Below are 21472 nucleotides of genomic sequence, written 5' to 3' on the forward strand. Positions count from 1 at the left end.
CCATTTACTGCGAAGTTCATCTGGTAGGGGGTCATCCCACTCTAGTCCACATAACCATGTGCTCTGCATGATATGTTTGGCGTAAAACGTAGTGGGTGTTATCCATCCTAAAATATCATAAATTTTAGCAATCTCAGAAAGCATTGAGCGCTTGGTACAAACTACAGGGTTAAGTTTAATTACATAGAAAAATACATCTTCAGCGGGATCAAACTGTAATCCAAGTACTTTAACAGCAGAGTCGTCTTCGGAGCGTAGGGCGAGGGGATTTTCTCTACAATCAAGCGGGACGCTGTCTAATATTTGGTGGCAATTACTGGCCCATTTTCTTAGGGTGAATCCTCCCAATCCCAGAAGTGTAATTAGTTCTTGCTGTAACTGAAGTGCTTCTTGAGGAGAATCAACACTGGTACAAATATCATCCACAAACGTTTGATGAGTGATAGCTTGAGAGGCGAGTGGGTATCTTTTGCCTTCATCTTCAACCAGTTGCAGTAATACTCTTTGTGCCAAATAAGCACTAGATGTTACACCATATGTCAATACGTTCAGCTCGTACTCATCTATATCTCCATTGGGATTTGTGCGGTAGAATATGTGCTGAAATGCTCGGTCTGTGGGATTCACAACGATTTGCCTATACATTTGTTTTATGTCAGCACACACAACAATTTCATGTAGGCGAAAATTAGTTATTATCTCTCCTATGTCTCTTTGCAGCTTTGGTCCACTATACAGGATATCATTGAGGGAAGAGGAATTTGCATAGGGCTTAAAAGACGCATTAAACACTGTTCTCAACTTTGTTGTACTACTGTTCTCATTTTTTACACAATGGTGGGGAATTATATAAGGTGAGGGGTTGCTGGTGATACTCATATGACCTTGAGCTAGGTAATCATCCATAAACTCTCTATACTCCAGATAGGTTTCTGGTTTGCTTTTTAATCTGTTCTCTAGGCTGATAAGTCGTTTCTCTGCCTTATCTCTTGTGTTCGGTAGGTTGGGTGCATCAGGTTTTATTGGTAACGATACGACATAGCGGCCTGTTTTATCTCTGATATGTGTTTCTGTAAAATATGATTCAACTGCAATATCATCTGGACTAGGATACTTCACATTTTGAACAGCTTCTACCTCCCAGAACCTTTTGAGAGTCTTATCAACTGATTCACAACAGTTTAAAAAATAAGAACATTCACTTTGACAGGAGGAAGTGGCCACTCTACCACCAACTATCCATCCAAAAATAGTGTTCATTGCAGAGGGTTCACCTTTTATGATATTATGCGACTCTTTTATTATATCGAAATACAAATCTGCTCCTATTAGAAATTCAACAGGCGAGCTTTCATAGAACGTGGGGTCAGCGAGCTGTAGATTATCAAATCTTGAGATGATTGTAGGGTCAATATCAATGTTTGGCTGATCGGATGATATCTTTGGGACTACAACTGCTTCAGTACTCAAAGATATATGAGAGTTCTTAAGAGGGCTTATGTTACATGTTACTGAACCTTTGTTCACTGGGACCTGGGTGTCTGCAATACCTTTGATGGTTATTTTATTTTGATGTTTGGTGAGACCTAACTTGAGAACACATTCTTGAGTAATTAAGCTAGTTTGGGAACCACCATCAATAATGGCTCGGACTGGACACAGTTTGTTATTTTTATCCCTTATGCCGATAATGGCTGTGCTTAACATCATGTTTGAGGTGGAATTAGCATCAGCAAAATTACAAGTTTTGGATGAGGAAGGATTATGTATTTCTTTCATGTCATTGGGTTTGGTTTCTAAGCTCTTTTCTCTTGAGAGATAGGGGTCTGCAGTTGCATTAGTAGCTGGACGATGCAAAAGGCTGTGATGCTTGCCATTGCATTTAAAACATTTGGAGGTTGATTTACACTCGGAAATTGTGTGAAAACCAAGACAAGAAAAGCACAAGAAATGCTTTTTAACAAAATCATTTCTGTCAGATAAACTTAGTTTCTTAAACTTAGAACACACATAGATCTTATGGTTGGGTTCTTGGCAACAGGGACATACGCGACGCTTTGCAGTTCCAGTTAAACCTTTTTCATCAACAGTTGACAGCATGAAACTTTTAGAACTACTTGGCTTAGGAGATGTATTAGGTTTATTTTGCTTTAGCTTTCCCTTGGATGTAGTAATTTCTAGGATTTTGAGATGTTGCTGTACAAACGAAATTAGATCCTCAAATTCTGGTAGATCTTTATCAGAATATTCATTTTCAAATTCTTTGCGGGATGACGATGTTAGTGCATGTAAACCAATGTGTAACATTGTAAAATCAAATAAATTTGACAATCCAAGAGCCTTTAGGGCGCACAGATTTGCGCTAAAAATTTCCAAAAAGTTTGATAAGGTAACAGTAGAATCTTCAGTGAGAGGGCGGAAGGATAAAATCTTATCGAGATAGTTTGATGCTAAGAGACGTTTATTTTGATAACGATCAGTGAGAGTTCTCATTGCAATATCATAATTCTCATCACATATTACCAAGGTTTCAATGAGTGAAAGCGCATGTGATTTCAATAGACTGCGTAGATAAGTGAGTTTTTCACTTTTAGATAAGGATTGATTTTTATGAATCAAAGAAGTGAATAAAGCATAAAAATTAGGCCAAGCTGATAAGGTTCCATCAAATGGTTCAATTTCCAATTTAGGAAGGCGAGCTACCTGGGGACTATGGACAGGAGATTGCTTATCAGCAGATAAGTCAGTCTTTGTTTGCTGCAAATGCTTATCTACATTCAACTTTCGCCCAATGGTTTTAACATTAAAATACAAATCATCATAGGACATTGATGCACTATGAACCTCTACTCTATCTCCTTCATCTACTTGAGAGTTTAACAAACTAATACTGTCACTTGTTTGTTCAAACACAGAATAATCATCCTCTAATCTTTGATAACGTGATACAAAAGAATCAAACTCTGTATTAAAAGATTGTTTTTGCTGAGCAAGCTGGATACACTTTTTACCAACGTCATAGAGAGCTTGTAACCTTGCATAATACTTTTCTCTCTTTTTGACTAGAGAGTCGATTTCGGCTTTCTTTAAAGCTGCCATTTTAGCTGGTGAAGGAAATATAAGGGCTAAGGTTTAAGATAGGAATTCTACAAAAAAAAACCTAAATACTGTAAAACTTTTACTTAAATAAATTCTCTCCTTTGGTCTAACATTATAAATTACTAGAAATTCAGAATCCGGCTCGAAGGACCATTTTGTTGGGGGCGGGTTCAAAGGAGAGAATGAGAAAATTTTACTGAGTAGCGAAAGAGAAATTCAAACTTTAATTTACAAAATATATCTTAAATATGGGAACATGTCAGAGTAATACCAATTAATTAAATGAGTATAAACACAGTTACTTGAGATTTGAGTCCTTTGGTTCGGAAGAGATGCCTGACGGTAGACTGAAGCGGGGAGCGAAGATCACCAGGGGCGGACAGTCTTTGAATGGGTGAATCTTCTCCAGGAGCGGGTAGATGAGGGGATTCTGCGTAGCCGTAGAATCCGTAGATGGTAGAAGGCAGAAGGTCACAAAATCATTTAGAGGTCTTCCCGTCACAACACTTTGGTATTTTTACAAATTAAAAGGCACTCTCTGACATTTAGAAGGGGGAGATATTATAAAACACATACTTTAATAATTACATGTTAAACGTTATTAGTTCACTTTAAAACAGTCAAAATCTAATCTACTATATACAAGAGAATGAGCAAGGAGTACATGTTGACTCTGGGTTAACTAAGGCAAGAGTGGACAGTGCAGACTGGAAAAGTAGGTCAGATAAGATAAGCTATCTTTGGAAATCCTGGTACTAGTAGAAAATTCAAATATATTAAACTAAAACCAAACACCAATCGTGATGGAAATAACATATTATTGGTACTTGAGTTAAAAAAATTATAATTGCCGTGTAACGTACTTGTAAAATACAGATAGATCAGTAAAACAACATTCCTTTTCTGTTGCGTGAGTTTTAAAAGAATAACTACGAAACTCCGTAAAATTTATTGACAAACCGAAATTTAGGTTGTAACTTTTACCCGTGTTTGAAATAACGTAAATAACGTTATCGTAAAATATATTGAAAAAGGCCAAAAAAACTTGTGTTACAATCATCGTTGACATGTCTAGGAGTTTACTACTCACATTTTTACAGTTGTTATTCAGAAAGTTCTGAGACATGTCATAACAATAACATTAGCATAACTATCAAAAACTCTCGCTAAACGAGTTGTATCAAAGGTCGAGTCTGTGAACTCGGGGAGATCATACCGAGATTTTACAGTTCATTTTATTATCATCCATGTTTTATTGTGGAAGGCGCCAGGCAGATGTTTTAAATTGTTTTCTATTCTACTTAACTAAAGATTCACAATAAACTACACATAATAAACTTACTTATTGTCAACAACAAAAGCTTTGAAAATAATTTTAAATTTATTTTTTTTTAGTCCCTCCATTGAGTTTATTGATTTCTGCGTTCTAGGGGTAAAATTCAGAACTAAGGTGAATAAACGCTTTTTTTCTACTTTCCGGGTGTTAAAAATATCGTTTGCGCGTGTTTTATTTCAAAACAATTAATCCTTCCTCCTTGATATAAAAATAGTATATTATTGGTACACCTAAATGGCTCTTTTCGACACGAGCCCATTTAAAATTAAGGAGAATTTAATTATAATGTAATTATAATGATGAAGGCAAATCCGAACGTTAAAAAAGTGTAAGGTCTAAAAGACACTTTTGGTCCATGTAATGAACGATGGTGGTTTTCGTTAAACCACAGAAATATAATATAACTAATTCACTGAACAAAGGTTTCGTATTGCTTATTTTGATAATCTAGCTTTCATATTTCGTTTGTCTTATTATATTAAAGAAGACCTATTATTGATGAACCTATTTAACTATAAGGCCTTGTTCACCTTTCAAAAATTTGGTTAACAAAATAGAAATGGAAATGGAAATGGGAATAGGAAAGGAAACAGAATCAGAAACAGAAACAGAAACAGAAACTGAAGTTGAAGTTAAAGTTAAAACTAGATTAGTTTTGTAGAGAAAAGTAAATGGGGGTTATACGGGGTAGCTTTAGACGTGATATTTTATTTCGTCTTTGGGCCAGAAATTGTGCCTATAATAGTAGAGAGATCGGGGACACCCTGTATGTTGATCGAAACTACTTTCTTCGTCAAAAACTGTTTACAAAGAGAAAAATATACAGCTGATGCTCTTTCCAGCTGATTCGTGTCCACCCTAGGAACAAAATAACTGCTTTAACCCTACAATGCAAATATTAAATCACCTGTTTCGCATAAGTATGGCAAAATACATTTAATTTTAGGGAAATAGTTATGAATTTGTCATCGCCACCCTGGTCTTGTTTTGTAATTAACTCGGGTGATCAGAATCACTGAGCAGAAGGACGAGACAGGATTAATTTGATAGCTTTGTTTAATAATTTAATTACAAAGCTTATTCTACAGGCATTGCTATTCACCTTGCTCTGTCTTGTTCTTGATTACACTGTCTGATCACGGTTCAAATATCCAACAATTAGAATTCTACTTCAATACGGCTCAAAATATTAGTTGTATTGATTTCAATATTCCTTCTTTCAAAGTGTGACGTAATTATGGTACTATTAAAAGGAATGCATACAACTGAATCGTTAATATTAAATCTAAAATTGCATGACAAACTAAGAAAAGATATTGAACGATATTTAAACTATAATATAGTTATATAAAAAAGTACCTAACCTAGTAAAGCTGGATAAATCTGAAGGTATAGATGTATCTACAGAAACCTATTCTTTTTAATGTGTACTTATATTTAATTACATGGCTTATCTAATCACAGCTTGTATTCTGATATACCAAGATCTAGCAAACTTAGTCATTTCTTCGAATCCTCAAAATTAGGCTGTTTTTTAGATATATATTTTCAAAATGATTTTTCATCGTTCCATTAAAATTAATTTATGTAGTCTAAGTGCTTTAAAAAATTGTGAAAACATTTTGCCATTTTATCATAGCGAATATCCTATAGGCCTATGGGGAATACAACTCTCGTTTTGATGTCCCCTGAGGCCTACAACACTATCCCTTCAAATAAATTTATATAGTCTAACTGTCTAATACGATTTGGGTGGAATTAGGCACAAATATGTGTATGTTTACTCAAACGAGTTCGCAAACCAACATGATCTCATTATAGAAGAGGGTTTTATGGAGTGAAAATTGGGTTTTCCATTTTCGATCTACAAAACATACAATTTTACAATATTTTTCAAACCATTTTGTAGAGCTTCAAAACCCCAATATCTAGCATGTCGTACTTATTATGGTTACGGAATAAATTCTAAAACAAAACTATTTTATTCCATCGTATTCTAGTAAAATTTGACAACAAAACTTGTATCTCTTTCCCGTAGCAGCATACCTAAGCACTTGTTAAATCTTTACTTAAATTGGGAATAAAATATTAATTGTTTACTGAAATATTTTAGTTAAAATCCAATCAGACAAATTGAAATATTAATCTTCAGGATTGTTAAAGAGGGGTGTATTTTCTTAAGAAATTTGTCCATATATACTTTTTCGATATTTACATGGCAATAATACAATACTTATTTGTCCAAATTAATCTCCAAATTGTCCTTATTAATTGCAACGGCACATTTCGCACCTTACGTGCAATACCCTACGTTTTAGCGAATTTCCCTATAGGGAAGTAGCTATTACCGTAGATGGCACGGTAAGACCTAGGCCCGGGACCAATTTACTTTTTCATTTTGATGTCCCCAGAGGCCAAAAACACCATTCGTTCAAATTTGTATATATGTATTTAAATATAGATTTTGAAAAATAGTATAATAGGGCTACTATATATAAATAAAGATTAAACATTAATAAACTTAGTACCCAAGTAAAATTATTTATTAAAATATTTACTGACTATAGTTTCGGTTCTAAGGCCATTTTCAAAGTAAACAAAAATAAAATAAAATATGTAAATAAATAAATAACATATGATATTATAAATCTTTTCTAACTTGTAACATAATTTTGTCTTCATTGATTAATTTATATACTATATGATGTGTTGTACTTATTTCCATTAATATTTTCTCAATTTTGCTATTGTTTCATATATTGGATTATTCAATTTTCGAATCATTGTATTTAAAATATTTGATTTGTTATTTTTGTAGTAAAAAAAAAATTCATATAAATATTAATTTCTTCTTTTACATTCAATTTTTCTTTGTCTTTTTCAATTTATAATATTGTTAAGTTTTCTTCGATATTAGTAAACTTATGTTTGGATTTTAGTAAATGATCTGCAAAATTTGATTTCATTGATGTTTTGTTCTTCGATTTATATGCCTGTATATGTTCGTTGAATCTAACTTTAAAATTTCGATAGGTTTGTCCAATGTAGTAATTGTCACAGTCAGAACATTTGATTTTGTAGATACCAGATGCGTTGTATATGTTTGCTGTATTGTTTAGACATTGTATAGAGAAAATTATGTTACAAGTTAGAAAAGTTTTATAATATCATATGTTATTTATTTATTTACATATTTTATTTTGATTTTTGTTTACTTTGAAAATGGCCTTAGAGCCGAAACTATAGTCAGTAAATATTTTGATAAATAATTTTACTTGGGTACTAAGTTTATTAATATTTAATCTTTATTTATATATAGATAGATATATATATATATATACATGTCCGTGAACGCGATAACTTGAGTATTTTAGTCCGATTTTTATGAAATTTGGTTTAAAGGTGTAAGGCGAGATAAACTTGAATGAGTTCGCAAACCGGCATGATCGGACCACGGGAACGGGGTTTAACGGGGGCTTTTATGGGGTAAAAATGGTTTTTCTAATTTTTGACCCTCAAAACACAAAATTTCCCATTTTCTCTCTAGACCTTTTGAAAGAGCTTAAAAAAACAAATAATTTAGAATATCAAAGTGTTTTTGTACGGTTATTAGTCATGGAGAAAATTAAAAAATTGTAAATTTAAAATTCCCATGTTATTCTTATGGAGAATATTGTAAAATGTTGTAGTTTGCTTTTATATATATATATATTTTGATCAAACTTGGCAAATTTATTTATTTTATACTAAGCTATTAATCTTTTACAAAAAAATACACTTTATTAATTTCCTTGTAGCAGCAAAACTAGGTACTTATTAAACCTAATGTTATTTAAATATATTTAATTGAAAATCAATTCAGACAAATTGAAATTCGCTTAGTCGGCAGGTTTGCTGCGGCGGTGGTATTATATTACTTTATGATTTGGTCACATATTATCTGTTAATTGTAATGTTTGGATCAAATATTATTTTATAGTTTTTTTTTATTTATGAAGATTAAAAAAAAAGTTAAAATTGAACATTGAACTAATAAAATAAAACACAAGTACAGTACTATCGACGACGCCACTACCCAAACTGCAGCGTCCTAGGAAAGGTACATAACCCCATCTGGGTAACGACCTATGAGATACTTTTATTGTTATTAGCTGGAGATACTTGTAACTTTGAATGTCTGGAATAAAACTATCAAAAAAGTTCTGGCAAGGGAACGTCTTCTTTGTTCAAAGATATTTGTAAAATCTGGCTTGGTTATAACATTTCAAATGTCAGCCGTTTTATACTGTTAGCCCTTTGGTATTATGATTCGAGCTCGTAACGAAGGATGATTACGATTGAAAACTTATCTCAAAACTCTTACAATGGGCAATGATCTATGACAAACAATTAACAGTATTAAAGCTTGTTTGTGGACTTAACACGAACCCACGTTTACGGAGAGTCCACACAATTAGTGCTTACTTACTATATTATTGGCTCTGTGGAGATTTGAACCAACAATGCCGTGAAATTTTAACCATTAAAAGAGTTAAACCAACATGTATTGTTTATTAGTGGTGTTTCAAACTATTCATTTACTGATTTTAAAATTTTCATCAAGAAAGATTCAAATATATTAAATGATCATGATACTATGTTTGAACTTGACGAAATCTAATGTTTCATCTTTAGTATGTACAGTATTAGGCCTACAACAAAAGAATGTCTGTCTATTGGTAAGAAGTGTTTCAATTTTTCAATTACTTAGACTTATCGAACACGCTAAAAAACTTGAAATTCTGCATTTATAATAAATACCAAAAACCCCTTCGGGTCATCTTTTATTCTATTTAATCACAACAAAATTACAAAAATATTCTCGGCACACAAAAAGTACTTATTAAGACGAAATATACTTAATTTCGATTGTAAGTCGCGGGTGTTACAAGTAGAATTATCCTGTATAACCTGAAGCCTTTTGGTGCTTCTATTTCTCTTATTTTATGGCAAGTTTTACAGTGTACTCTTTTGATAAATATTCAGGGGCAAGTGGCAGTTAATACATAAAAGGTTTGGTTTGGATAAAGTATGTAGTTTAAAAGTTTTTGAAATTTCAAAAAATAATCAGGCAACATCAAAACTACCTTAAAAACTATGACTGTAGTCAACGATTTTACACAAAGAAACTTTTAACAATTAACAATTACAACACTGTCGTATGTGTAACATCTCAACCTACGCCCCTGCCATGTCCCTGCTCGACGTGATGACGGCGCCAGTCGCTGTTGTCTAGGAAACACCCTTGCGGGAAACTGCAGGGAGAAGGGAGAGAATTACACTCATAACTCCCACGTCAAACGATCCGTAAGGTGTGTTGATGAGGTTGAGCGATTTACAAAAAAATGCGAGGTAGTTTCCACAAAAGCGGAAAATTATAAAAAATACCTTTTGTGTTTTTTTTTTATGTACAATTGTAACTAAGAACTGCAGATTTTTCGGCAGCCTTCAGCAAAACAGTTGATACAATGTGTTGCAGGGCCAATAATTTATTCTAATGATCAAACTAGCTAACTTCTAATAATTAAAGTTGAGCAGCTTGTGTTTGTATTGATCAGCTTACAGATACTTTTCGATATTTTTACTTTAATAAACCCCCGTTTTCTTCTCTTCCATCAACTCAGACAAGTTTTTGCTGTGATGGATGAAGCATCTCCATTGAATAAATCTGTCATTATCAAGAATACAATACCAAACACGCCATTTGTAACGCCATTTGTTGGCTGTTCGTCTTAGTTTTCTTGTTTTCCAAATTTTACAATATATGAATTTAACTGAAATCTTAACAAACGCATTGGCTTTAGTTGTATAAATCGAATGGTTGTTGGCAACTAGATTAATTAACTAAACGGAAACTCTTACTCGTCGTAAAAAAATATTATTTACTTAAATTAAAATCAAATACGTCTAGTAAACCTAATCATATGAAAATATTTGTGGATGTGAATGTTTCGTAAGCTTTAAGTTAATTGAAATTAAGAAGGGACTCGTACTTGTTAAGTTGAATAAAAAACTGTACTTTTGAAAAGGGAAAACTATTCATAAATGGAAGTATTTCCATTGTAAAAATTCTGCTGATCCATAAATGTATGTAATACAATGAGGTCTTCAGCACTGTAAAATTGGGGTTTCACTTATTATTGTCTCAGTGTTTGTTAGACAGTATTAAATTCCCTTGTAAATGAATTGTATACATTACTGTAGAAAAATTATCAGGAGTACTACATGTTTTTTTATTATTTAAAATTAATTAATACAGGGTTTTATTTGATGTCGTAGTTATCAAACCCTCTTTAAAATTTGGAAGACTAAATCAAACACATTCATGCGCAAGGCCTTACTAATTACAGTAGAACGTAAGGAAAGTAGGCCTACCACTTCCTGTTCCTGTTGCTAACTAGATTATCTCGTTATTTTTGCAAATCACCCTCCTTTGTTGCGAATGTTCCATGTGCATCAAATTATGAGCAAATTTCCCCTTTCTACCTATTTCCCCTCCTCCAACGATTTCCCCTCTCCCTAAGTTTACTTGGGGGGGGGGGGTCTTACAAATTTAAAAGGTGTCGCCTATATATCATTGGTGGGTTTAAAAATAAATTAATTGAATTCAATTCGTTCTTACCATTTACCAAATGGATCACTATTTCAAACACTGCCATTGAGCCAATAACCAATAAACCATTACGAATTAAATAATAGTGAATATATTACGTAACAATAAAACCTCCATGTTTCATAAAACTTTACTTTTTGTAACTGTATACTGAAGTGAAAATTCTTAAACAATACCCACACACATTTTGAAACCATTCTTACAAAAATGACTAAAATATATTAACATAAATGAAACTAAAATCTAAAGATTGGATACCATTTATTTTTGCTAGTAAAAAATATTCCTAATAGAATTTTGGCTTGGGCAATAATTTATTTAGTACAGTAGGCTAATGTTATCATGATGAGGTGTTCAAATTAATTTGATTAAATGATCAAATCACAAATACAATCATAGTAAAAAACATAAACTATAAAATTGGGATTGGTAAAAGATTTAATCCATAAATTAATTTACTCATAAAATTGAAGCCAAGTAGAGTCAGCGTAAAACTTTAAAGATATTTCTCTGCAGCATTGATGTTTATCTTCAAGACTTATTCTGTCTTACTTTTTGGGGTCAAAAGTTAGTTATAACTAACTTATAGAGTATAAATACTCTTATCATGTAACAAATTTAACAAAACGTAAATTTATGTTTAGTATGAAATTCATTACAACTTAACATTTTGATCTCTTTGTAAAGTAATTTTTCCTTTCCTATCCAAAGCAGCAAAGTTTGCCGACTTTCCCTCCCCCTTCCCCCATTTCCCTTTTCACTCACCCTTCACTTTTTTCCAGTCACAACAACTTGTTTACCAGCAAGATTAATGTTACTTTGTGCTTGCTGCGCCTTGTGTTGCCATATCTTTTTACTGAAAATTTCCCTTGAAGTAACATAACTCGTTTAAAGGCATAAGAGGTTATTCTATACAAGGTTTCCGATTATCTAAGTTCTCAATACAGTTTTCTCAACTGATTACAAATATTTCAAACATCCTTAGTGCAACACGTGTAGGTACAGAGTATAAAATCTCACCACATGGTGGTGAATAAACACATGATGTAAGACAATTTCAAAAGTATTACATGAGACTTTTTATAGTATATTAACAGGAATGAAATCATTATACACGAAATTCTTTATGAACGAAATTAAAAAGTATTGATTTTGTATTCCATAAGTGAGAATTGCAGATATGGCTCAATCCAGCTCTCTTAATTTAAACCTTTTAAATGGCATCTCAATAGGTGCCTTAAACAGGACAACACTTTCATCTCATATTAAACAATATATGAATTCTTTTTATTAAGATAATTGTATATATCCTATTGACCACATAGATGTTTTTAATGACATATGAAGCACCTTACTATGTATTTAACATAAGTCTGACCAAGTGAGGTAGCATCAAAATAATGATGCTGCGCTTATTCGGGATGTCTGATTATCAGACCGACCATTCGGAGGGAAGTTTGTACGGTGTCTTACCTCACTCAGACGAATGCAGGAATGGTTCCCTCAAGGGCGATACCCCGCCAGGTAGAATCCTGGAATGGTTCCCTCAAGGGCCGTACCCCGCCAGGCAGAATCCTGGAATGGTTCCCTCAAGGGCCGTACCCCGCCAGGCAGGATCCTGGAATGGTTCCTCAAGGGCCGTACCCCTCCAGGCAGAATGGAAGACAGGACTTGGTCCTAATTCTGTTTAGTTAATAAAAACTCCCGTAGGTAAAATATAAAATGTCTTGAAAAATAGTGAATAGAAATCAATCTATCATTTATGAACAATGGTTGAAGTTCGTTCGCTACGCTCACTCACCTTTAGGTTGGAGCTCGTTCGCTGCGCTCACTTGCCTTCAAGTTAGCTCGTTCGCTACGCTAACTCGCCTCCAGGTTGAAGTTTGTTCGCTACGCTCACTCACCTTTTGGTTGGAAATTAGCTGTTGTCATAAATTAAAAAAAAGTAATAGTACTGCACCCTGTTGGTAATCCTTGTAACTTTTATGCTATTGAACATCATAGAACAGAACCAACTTGTTTAATGGAAACAGCTGTTAAGATTCATTAATTCCTTTTAAATATGAAAAATCATAAGGTTAACATGGGGAACTACAGAGCCACTGGGGCGGAGCCCGAAAGGATTTTTGAGATAAGAATATGCTTTAATGTTAATCGGGAATGTGAGCTATCATCATGCCAAATTTCAGCCCAATCCATCCAGTAGTTTATGCGTGATTGAGCAACACACACACAAACTTTCAGATTTATAATATTAGTAAGATAATTTTATTTCAACTTTTTCACTACTCTTTAAAATAATGTTAAGGTTAAAAAATAATTTTTGTGTCTGATAAAAAATATTTACAGCTCAATTTAAAATGTACTTTAAAACAATTAAAAATTGTTTTAAGTGTTTTAAAAGCTATCTCATGGCCAGATTTGCTTGCTACAATAATTCAGCTTCTTTTCATAGAACAATAGCTGATAGCATAAAACATGCATAAATCATCAGGAGGTGTCTGATCCACAAAAATTGTGTAGGGTCCTCAAAGTAACATTTAAGTGTCTGTATTTTTGTAAGAAATAAAATTAATCTGTAAATTAATCTGTAAATTATCTGTAAATGTAATTAATCTGTGTATGTAAGCTGTAAAGTTAGCTGTGCTTTACAAAAATCTGGTGTTTAAGTATTTTAATATAAAAAATACAAGATCCAAGATCCAAATCGGTTTTCATTAAAACTTGGAAACACTTAAAAACAGAGAATTAACATATTTTACAGCCAGATTCAAAAGAGCTTTTAACAATTTATCTTGGACTCAAGGCTTGCCAGTAGATTTATTACCCTTCAGAAAAGAACTTTTTGCTCCCTTCAATATAGCAAGCACCATTTATAGCATTAGCAGACATTGAACTAATGAATTAAACTTCTGTGAGTTGCATTTTGGGTTTTAAAAAATTAATGCATTTGAATAATTCTGCTATTCTAAATAAACTCTCTATAGAAATAGTCAATAGTTTTTTTTTGTGTTTAGTAACAGAGATCTTTAGGATTGGGATGGAAATATTTTATGATTCATAGTACTTTTTAAATGTTTTTGAATTCATGTAAGGAAGTGATATATTAACATGATTGGTTGGTTCAGATATACAGGGTGTTTCAAAAAGAATCATCCGATTCCTTAGGTTTATAATTTGAAAACTAATAATCATATTAACATGAGGTTAATTTTATATTAAAGAGTAGCAAATAAAGTTTTTTACATACCATTTACAGGTGCTTAATATGGCCCCCTTTAGATGCACAGCATATGTGCAGCTTGCAATAAAAATTTACTCGGGTGGAAAAAAATTGTGAACACAATTGGAAATTTTGAAAATAAATACCAATTTTTGAAAGTAGAGCGTTTTTTTTTTTTTTTGTGAAGGGGTGCGATGTTCGGAAAACGAGTGTCTTGTAGAAAATTTATTCCTGACCATGAAATATCTTTCAAATATTTGCTAGCTCTCTCAACGTTCTAGTTATAGCCATTAAAAAAACGCACTTTCTCGTTTTCAGATGACCACCACTTTGGATTTTTTTTTGGGGGGGGGGGAGTTAAAGTTTAAAAATGGGCTTTTTGGATATTTTCCGTGAAACTCGAGAACTTCGGATTCAGAGATGAGTAGCTGTGATTTTTCAAAACCGGATGATTCTTTTTGAAACACCCTGTATATATGTATATACTTGAAAAATTAAACAACCCATAACCAATTGTTTTGCAGATGTATCCTGAACATCAAAATATTCAGTCTAAAAAGTAAGATTTATGAAAATTGATCTGATCACAGAGATAAATCACTTTCGTGTGAAACAAACAGAACCAAACAGAGTAAACAATGTATGTGTGGGGAAGGGGAAGTGGTGTCAATATCTGGACCAATCAGAGGATACAAAAACAACCAATTGTAATCAAACCATTTCTTTAAGCATTAATTTACCAATCTTCAATTGATAACAGTTTGAATTTAAAATGATATGTTGGATTTATTTCACCAGCAATAATTTTACTTATCATCTTTGAGCATGAAGACTGTTTTTAATTTTTACTACCCTTTTTTGAATAGTGCAATGCCAATAACTAAAACATTAAACCCAAATTACATTACTTGACCGTCCATATTAACGATATTTTCTTCACCTGCAGAAAATAATTTTAAAGTTTAGAGTTGGAAACGTAAAATTAAATTTAAAAAATGTTTTATCTTTACAAAACAGGTGTAAATAGGCTCAACCCCTTTAAGTTCCTCCAGTTTCAATACTCACCCAATAATTTTACATTTTTACTTGAACCATTAAAAACAATAACTTTCAATATTTTGGAGAGGTTTCAAATTGTAAATCTTTAGTTTTGCATTAATTCTTAACAAGAGAAATACACATAGCGAGCACATAATATAAGTCACCATCTAGCTTAGCTCCTCATTAAACCCTCATTAGAAAGAATATAATATAATATGTTTACCAAAGTTCATCAGTATCATATCATCATTGTATTTAATCTACCCCAAAGAGTCCTTAACTTCAATATTACCCATAACTCCTTTGAAACTGCAAATTTAGGGAAATTCTCTCTCTTTCATCAAAACCCAGTATAATTACTGCTAAGCTGCTTAGTGTTAAGAAGAAACTGAAAGGCCTAATCAGCAAATATTTTGAGACTTTGGAATGTTTTTCAAAAGTAAACCTGGTATTGGTTTTTTATCTGTGTCAAAGCTAATGACTTAAATGATTCTTTTTTTATTTGGTACTGTGTATCATTAAAAGTTTTTCCCTACAAACCTTTCCGACTGTGGAAAATATACTCCTCAGGTTATTAAATCAACTAATTAGTAATCATCAAAAACTGCTTAACTCGCAGGGTAAAATCTCGATAGCATGGATTTCAACTGAAAACATGTCCACTTTTCAACAGAGTTAACTTAATTTTCAAGGGTAACTTTTCAATATCAATTATTAGTTTACTTAACCATATTCTGTAAGGTGTTCAGAATTTCCTCGGTGCCCTTTGGGGATTTGTTTCTTGCATCAAGGATATTAGTGACCCCTAATTTTACCAATAGACCTACTGTATTTAAAAGGTGTATATGGAGTAAGATTATCACTTTGATTAGACCAATTATCAACCACGCAAACAAAAGCTAATAGTCAAGATTGTCTAAAGGTAAAATTGCTAGGATGGTTGAAGAGATGAAGGCGCCAGATATTTCTGAGGCAATAAATTCAGATGAAAACAACACTTAATTTATTACATCATTAGCCTTCTTCGTTATCTCCTCTGGATCTTAAAACTTGACCATCTAAGGGTGTGTTTTTTGTTCATTTCCTGAGTTTCACAAGTTTATGTTAATCCATGCAGATACTTTTTGTCTTCCTTTGTTAGAGCTTACTCCTAAGTACCCAATTTTTATATTTGCTATTCTGGATAAATCAAAATATTTATTCTTTGTTCAAAATATTATAGTAGGGCCTAACAATCAAATTTGAAATTTACTTTCAACTGATTTGCTGGTCATGGCTCATTTTAGCGAATTTCCTACATTGGAAATAAGATATTACGGTAGGTCTCATGGTAAGACCTGATCCTGGAACCAATTAACTTTTCCGGTAGGTCTCATGATAAGACCTGAACCCGGAACCAATTAACTTTTCGGGTCTAATGTCCCCAGAGGCCAAAAAACGACATAAGTTTTAATTCATATATAGAGGCCTATGGCATATGAAAAATATATATAGGCCTATTATGTTTCCGATAACTCGAGCAAAATCATCTGATTTTTAATAAATTGGTACAAAGGTGTAAACCTATTTATTCTAACGTGTAAACCTGTTTATTCTAACGAGTTCGCAAAAATTGTATAACAATTTGTTACCTATCCTTAAAACATAAAGTTTTACAATTTCTCTCTTAACCATTGTGAAAAGCTTGAAAAAAAAATGATTTAATACATCTAAATGTTTTTGTGCAGTTAAAAATTCTAATAAATGTAAATTTTCAATTTCCACGTTCTTTTTAATATGGAGAATGAGTAAACTGTTATAATTTGCTTTTTTATGGATCTATTATGATCAAAAAAATCAAATCAGGTAAATGGAAATTTACTTAGTGTGCAAGTTTGCTGCGGCAAGGGTATTAAAACTTTTTTAATACAATTTTAAAACAGCCAGATGTAGGGTTAATAGGTTTTATTACCTACCTATGTTATTTTTGTGGTAAAGTATAGGCCTATCTCCACACAAACTTTACTGTCCCACAATCATAGCAGTAGGTCAGTTAATTGGTCAAGTCAATTTTCTGCTAGATAGGTACAAAATATTGTTAAGTTTTTCTCTTACTAATATTTATATTATCATTACTAAACAGCGTTAAGTATGTTAGCATGATACACAAATATTATTACCATAAATATAAGGCCTAATATATTTAGATATTGTTGTTCAACATCACTATGAAAAGCAAGGGGCCTGCAACAGACCCCTGTGGCGCACCCCAGCATAACCTGCACACAGTCTGAATGCTGAGCTACCACCAATGTAGGACCCGGGGCCCGGTTACCTAAGAATGATATTTTATTTGCATCCAACGTTAGTCAAAGGCATAAAAATAAAGGTGAAAAATGCCAAAAATAAAAGATCCAACAAGGTTTATTCACAGAAAAGATGAAAAAATAACTGTGCTACTGTATTAACTACTAATTTACTACTATATAATGAAAAAAATGTTCTTGAGCTGGATTAAGTCATCATTGTTCAAGAAACTGCTGTGATCGCTTCACCTTTGTTGAACTGGAATTTTTGAAGCTTACCTTTCACTTCCACGCCATGTTTTCTTAAAAATGTTCTCAAATTACTAGCTGTGTCGATTGAATGTGGGATGACATCAAATGTTTTGGTTCGGTTTTCATTCTCTTCATAGGTGTAGCCTTCCTCCTTGGCGATCTGTTTCAACCGACGTCTGATGTTTCTCTTTCAGCGGAGTCAAGATGACAAAATAACTGTACTACCGTATTAACTACTAATTTACTACTATATAATGAAAAAAATATTCTTGAGCTGGATTAAGTCATCATTGTTCAAGAAACTGCTGTGATCGCTTCATCATTCATTTTGAAAGTAATCAGTAATGAGACTGTAGCCAAGAATTTTTGCTCCTTTTGGCTGAGCATCCTCCTGGAGTTGAGTGAAATTACCTATAAGTTTATACAGGGCGTCCTCACCCTTGTTGAACTGGAATTTTTGAAGCTTACCTTTCACTTCCACGCCGTGTTTTCTTAAAAATGTTCTCAAATTACCAGCTGTGTCGATTGAATGTGGGATGACATCAAATGTTTTGGTTCGGTTTTCAATCTCTTCATAGGTGTAGCCTTCCTCCTTGGCGATCTGATTCAACCGACGTCTAATGTTTCTCTTCTGAACGCGTCCTAGCCTGTACCAGTTTGCTTCTTTCAGCGGAGTCACTGTAAGACTATGAAAAGTTTCTTCTGATTCGGGCACAGGTGGAATCAGTTTCTTCATACTCAGTATTTGATCTTCAAGTTGTTTTTTCTCAGTTTGGAGCCCGCACGTCAATTCTACAAAACCCGCGATCTTATCTTTAATCTTTTTGTTGTAATTTTTTAGCTTTTTTACCGTCTTTTGCAAACAATGGATATCCTTTTTGAGATCTTTTTTCTGATTTTTGAGCTGTTCTGTCTTAATCTGTAGGCGCCTTACCTGTACCTTAAGCTTTTTTTCTCGCTTTTTAACAATTTTCAGCGAAAGATTTCTGTTTTCGTTTTGAATAATCTCAGGTGAATCCTCCACTTGGTCTCTAAAGGGATGGTTCCGGTTTCTATCCAGTTGAACATACCTGTTCAAGATCTCACTTAGAAGAATAAGGTTATCACTATCACTCAATGTGGTATCCAAAACGAAATTGGTTTTGTATTTTTTTGTGGTTTCATCATACTTAAGCCCCATTAGCTCTAAATAATTCTTAAAGGAATAATCTTGATTGGCATCCAAGTGAGGAAGTTTTCTGATCAAAACGGAACACATTGATATCTTATCAGCCATTGTGCAACAATCAGATTTTCTTTCTATCAGTTACCTGGTATTAGAATTGCACTGGTATACTTACAAAATAACTATCCACTTATCCACTGGGCACAACAAACACTGATCCACTCAAATCAATCAATATTATCTTCTTGCAATATAAGTAATGTTTGATTATTGCGCAACGTTGCAACTGGGACTAATAACACAAACACAACACTTGACCTTGATCTGCCGCCTAATCTGTCAGTTCAGTGCGGCGCGACTGCAGTGTCAGTATCAGTGCACTCCCGGTGTGCTGTAGGCCGAAACTGGACTAGATTGTGCAACTACTGAAGCGGAGCTGTGGGTGCAGACTACCAAGGTCAACCCGGAACCCGACAGTGAGTGGCATTCCCTCCAAATCGGGTTACGTGCCTTGTATTGTAGAAATGTAGATCGCTGGATGGTTACATCCGAGATTTAGCCTTATCAGGTGTAAAGGACCTTGTCCAGATGAATACGTGATGATAACTTGTTTTATTACGTGTATGAAGCCTATTAGCTGTTACCCGTCGGCTTCACCCAACAATCGGACATACTTTTAGTTTTTTTACACTATGGACCCCCTAAAAGGACCACTGACCAGTTATTAACCCTTAAGCGCTGGTTTTTTACGCTGGAGTGCGCAGGGGGGTCTCTAGAGGACCCCCAAATAAAAATGGGTACAAAAACAATGTTTTTGATACTATCCCTTTAAACTTTAGACGTAATATCTATATTCATTTTCTCATATTGTTGCGTAAATTTTATGATCCTACGTAATTTTATGATGTAATGTAGGGTGTTAAAGAAGGGGAAATCACAGTTGAACAAGTTTTATTGCAAACAAGTATTATTTTTAATTTTACAGAAGAGTAACATTTGTAAAATACCCCCGCCGCAGCAAACCTGCAGACTTAGCGAATTTCCATTTGCCTCATTGGATTTACACTAAAACGTCTCCTTAAATATATCACATTTATTCCCTATTTAAATAGAACTAGTGCAACTGTTGCTCGAATTCGAGCAATAGCAAAGTATTACAGGCATTATTTCAAAACGAACAACATAAGTCATAATTTCCGATGACTTAAAAGAGTCGACTCAAAGCTAATGTCATATAAAACATAGTCATCAATCACTCCACTCCTAGTCCAAGAATTTTAGGGATAAAACTGCCATTCGACCTAACAAATTCGGACTAAGTGGAAACTTTGCACAGTTGTTTAGTAAGCCTAAATAAATAAAATATCAAAAGTCTCCATAAATCCCGGCTGTGCTTCAACCGCCATCTTGGAAAATGGCGGCCAATTTTCACTTTTTTGAAAATATTTCACTCAACTATTGGTATTAGAGAATTTTCGCAAATACAAAAGTTAAAGAACGTCTAAAAATACATCTTTTTTATATTACAAGGTTTGCTCTATCTCTAACGGTTATTGAGATAAATAATATAAGTATTAAATTTGAAATTCCCATGTTATTCTTAAGTAGGAAAACAAAATTGTTGCAGTTTGCTTATTTACGGATATATTTTGATCAAACTGGGCAAATTTATTTATTTCATACTGAGCTAATGATATGTAACATAAATACACGCTTTATTACTCTCCCCATAGGAGTAAACCTAGTACTCGTTAAATTTAAAGTTACCGTATTTAAATAGGGAATCTATCTTACATTTTTAGGAAGTATTTTAGTAATGATCCAGTCAGGCAAATGGACATTTATTTTTTGACATATTAACAATAGTTTTCCCTTATTAATATTAAAGTTTAGAGTCCACTCACTATCTTTTCACTACTATGTAACTACTTACATGGCCTACTTATTACTCCCGGTATAATTATTTTGTCAGTGAATATTAGGAAATCCAACCTTAAAATCCAGACTAAATGCGGCTGAGGCACGGCCGGAATTTGTGGGGACTTTTGCCATTTTCATCAAATAGGCTTAATGTGCTTAACTGTGCAAAATTTCAATTTAGTCCGGATTGTAAGGTTCAATATCCTAATATATACCTACAAAATAATTATACCGGGAGTAATAAGGTACCATGTAAGTTTTGAGTAGGTAGTTAATACATAGTAGTGACAAGATAGTAAGTGGGCTTTAAATCATAATATTAATAAGAAAAAAATATTGTTAATATGATTAACAAATGAATATCCATTTGCCTGACTGGATTTTTACTAAAAATATATCCTAAAAATGTAAGATATATTCCCTATTTAAATAACTTTAAATTTAACGAGTACTAGGTTTACTGCTATAGGGAGGGTACTAAAGTGTACCATAACCCTTA

The 21472-nt window shown here is 33.2% G+C and overlaps 1 protein-coding gene across 1 annotated transcript in view; it reads left to right on the forward strand.

Moving 5' to 3' along the window:
- The window catches only part of LOC128985634 (junctional adhesion molecule 2A-like), a 58649-nt gene that overhangs the window by 30294 nt on the left and 6883 nt on the right, over positions 1–21472 (forward strand). The window lies entirely within an intron of this gene.

The sequence above is a fragment of the Macrosteles quadrilineatus genome, unplaced genomic scaffold (genome assembly GCF_028750875.1).
Source record: "Macrosteles quadrilineatus isolate MER2022 unplaced genomic scaffold, UCM_ALF_1.0 Scaffold_2__2_contigs__length_208266976, whole genome shotgun sequence".
NCBI lineage: Eukaryota > Metazoa > Arthropoda > Insecta > Hemiptera > Cicadellidae > Macrosteles > Macrosteles quadrilineatus.